This window comes from Heptranchias perlo, unplaced genomic scaffold (assembly GCF_035084215.1).
Source record: "Heptranchias perlo isolate sHepPer1 unplaced genomic scaffold, sHepPer1.hap1 HAP1_SCAFFOLD_47, whole genome shotgun sequence".
In the NCBI taxonomy this organism is placed as follows: Eukaryota; Metazoa; Chordata; class Chondrichthyes; order Hexanchiformes; family Hexanchidae; genus Heptranchias; species Heptranchias perlo.
In genome coordinates, this window is record NW_027139484.1 from 835,237 (window position 1) to 837,119 (window position 1,883).

General features: G+C 42.8%; 1 non-coding gene across 1 annotated transcript; it reads left to right on the plus strand.

Annotated features, from left to right (window-relative positions):
* The first annotated feature begins 752 nt into the window (after positions 1-752).
* On the plus strand, positions 753-825 carry trnav-cac (transfer RNA valine (anticodon CAC)). The gene has a single exon. It is a non-coding gene; the product is annotated as a tRNA-Val (tRNA).
* The last annotated feature ends 1,058 nt before the right edge of the window (positions 826-1,883 follow it).

Sequence of the window (1,883 nt, forward strand, 5' to 3'; positions counted from 1 at the left end):
TTGGACTGCGTCTGGAGTAACTGCGTTCAGTTTTGGACACTGCACCTCAGGAAGGATAGATTGGCCTTGGAGGGAGTGCAGAGCAGATTCACCAGAATGTTACCGCGGTAAAAAAGGTTAAACTATGAGGACAGGCTGCATGGACTGGGCTCGTATTCCCTCGAGTACCGAAGATTGAGGGGCGGTCTGAGCGACGTGTTTAACATGTTTAAATGAGTCGATAGAATAAAGAGAGAGAGAATCAATTTCCTCTGGAGAATCAAGAACGAGGGGGACAGAACCTTAAAATTAGAACCATGCCATTCAGGTTCGAAATCAGGAAGCACTTTTTTACACAAAGGGCAGTAGAAGTCTGGAACTCTGTCCCCCAAAAGACTGTGGATGCTGGGGTTCAATTGAAGCTTTCAAGACTGAGATCGATAGATTTTTGTTGGGTGAGGGTATCGAGAGATAGGGAGCAAAGACGGGTAAATGGATTTGCGGTTCAGATGATCTCTGATCTAATTGAAGGGTGGAACAGGTTCAAGGGGCGAAATGGCCTCCTCCTGTTCCCAATGGAAATGTTGAGAATATGCTTTATTGATGCTGTGATGCCAGGTCCCACACCTGTCAAAACAAGGCCACATTTGGGAGTTTAATAACTTTGAAATGAACATTTTTCTTTTGTGACTTGTGCAACTTCGATCAATTGAATAGTTATGAAAGAGAATCAATGCCGTCATTCTAATTTCTGGCTCACCACCAAAGCAAAGGTTTCCGTCGTGTAGTGGTTATCACGTTCGCCTCACACGCGAAAGGTCCCCGGTTTGATCCCGGGTGGAAACATTATGTTGGGGCAGATGTTTTTTTCATCTGTGAAAGAGCCGGTCCTGTTAAATTTAACACAAATTCGTGGTCTCACGAGCACTGAACATTTTAAACCGAGCCCTTCAAAATACAGTGTGTAAAATGAGAAGGGATAAAAAGTTCATCGCACAAAAGAAATGATTTCAAACTTCCCTCAGTCGCCTTTCTGCAAAATAACGTTATCGGTTAATTGATGGTGATGAAAACAATGATCGTTTTTTTTTCTTGCCACAGCCTTTCAATTAGTTCATGCGACTAATATAACAAGTGTTCAAAAGTTGCTTTTCTGACCGGGAATCGAACCGGAGCCGCGGCACCCTCTGAAGAGCAAGCACTATTCGGCACTGGATCGAACGAGTGGGCTGGAACCCTTCAAATGTTGCACTGATATCAGGATAAGCGGAAACACTGATACATTGGGAATGAAGCCTCACCAACAGAGGAGCTGCTTTTTCAAGCTAAGAAATACAGCTGATTTTAAATCAGCAAAATTTCACTTCATTAAAGTAGACAAAAAGGCAACTATCTCTGAACTGTCGCCGCTATCTGAAAAACACAGACATTTTATTGATCGGGGAATAATGATCTTGTTCAAACTGTACAAGTTAAAAATCATTTCGAATCTTTTAAAAATAACAATCTGATTTCAAGCATTCTCCAACCAAACAAAATCACCAAGCATTCCCAGGATATTGGGAGATTATGTGAGTGGGTAAAACTGTAATACTGCATACAGTTTTGGTGTCCATACTTAAGAAAAGACATACTTGCTCTCGAGGCAGTACAAAGAAGGTTCACTCGGTTAATCGCGGGGAAGAGGGGGTGGACAAAGGAGGAGAGGTTGAGTAGATTGGGACTCTACTCATTGGAGTTCAGAAGAAGGAGAGGCGATCTTATTGAAACATATAAGATTGTGAAGGGTCTTGATCGGGTGGATGCGGTGAGGATGTTCCCAAGGATGGGTGAAACTAGAACTAGGGGGCATAATCTTAGAATAAGGGGCTGCTCTTTCAAAACTGAGATGAGGAGAAACTTCT